Raw genomic sequence first — 1133 nt, 5'->3', positions numbered from 1 at the left:
TGTCGGAATCAAATGTTTGAGGACAATATGTGGTGTGAGGTGGTTTGATCGAGTAATTGATGAAAGGGTAATAGAGATGTTTGGTAATATAATGTGTGGTTAAGAGAGCAAGAGAGGGTGTGTTGAAATGGTTTGGAGAAAATGAGTGAGAAAAGGTTGACAAAGAGGATATATGTGTCAGAGGACTGTCACCTACCGATAGATGCCACTTCCGACTCTCAATCAAGCTTCATCTCACTCGGTTTTTAGATATATTAAACCACATTGTAACAGCAAATTGTTTAATACTTCCACTTCATATTCTTTCTATTTGAAATCATTTGAGTGGTTTGTCATATGTTTAATGAACCCCAGTAATGATGCAGATGCAACATGTTTGGCTGTTAGTGCTACCCACTTAGTTTGGTCTTATGTCAAAACATTAAATCTTCTCTTATTATAAAATCATTGACTCGTTATAATAACAATTAGAAAGGAAAATGAACACTAATGTGAAGATGAAAAATAGTGTTTTATTGATGCAGAACACGAGTGCAAAGCGTGGGTAAAAACAAAAGAAACAAATGGTTATCCTTGACTGCTTACACGACCTAGTATACAAGTTAGGTTAGGTTTAAGTTAGGTTAGGTTAAGGTTAGGTGGTTTAAGCAAGGTTAGGTTAAGGTTAAGATAGTTTAAGCTAGGTGAGGGTAAGGTTAGGGTGGTTTAAGCTAGGTTAGGTCAAGGTTAGGATAGTTTAAGCTAGGTGAGAGTAAGGTTAGGGTGGTTTAAGCTAGGTTAGGTCAAGGTTAGGATAGTTTAAGCTAGGTGAGGGTAAGGTTAGGGTGGTTTAAGCTAGGTTAGGTCAAGGTTAGGTAAATTTAAGCTAGGTGAGAGTAAGGTTAGGGTGGTTTAAGCTAGGTTAGGTTAAGGTTTGGTCAGGTTACGATCCTTGACTACCCACAGTATTATTTGTGGGTGCCTGTATTACGTCACAGATCACGATCTGCTCACGACTTACTATACTCCACTGCTGAACTTGGTGTAGTTTAACACTCTCTTACTCTACATATACTGATTTACTCCTTTACTTTACATGACCTGGTTTAATCTCTTACTTTTCATGACCTGAATCAATCATTTACTTTATACAA

General features: G+C 37.2%; 1 protein-coding gene across 1 annotated transcript in view; it reads right to left on the bottom strand.

The window, feature by feature from the left end:
- Nucleotides 1-492: 492 nt before the first annotated feature.
- The window catches only part of LOC139755702 (uncharacterized), a 30246-nt gene continuing 29605 nt past the window's right edge, over nucleotides 493-1133 (bottom strand). The window contains exon 4 of the mRNA XM_071674347.1: nucleotides 493-1133. This exon is cut by the window's right edge and continues 814 nt beyond it. The gene's annotated coding sequence lies outside the window, so the exon portion shown is untranslated.

This window comes from Panulirus ornatus, chromosome 19 (genome assembly GCF_036320965.1).
Source record: "Panulirus ornatus isolate Po-2019 chromosome 19, ASM3632096v1, whole genome shotgun sequence".
Lineage (NCBI taxonomy): Eukaryota > Metazoa > Arthropoda > Malacostraca > Decapoda > Palinuridae > Panulirus > Panulirus ornatus.
Note: the sequence above shows the minus strand (reverse complement) of the source record. Positions and strands in the feature narration are given on the sequence as shown.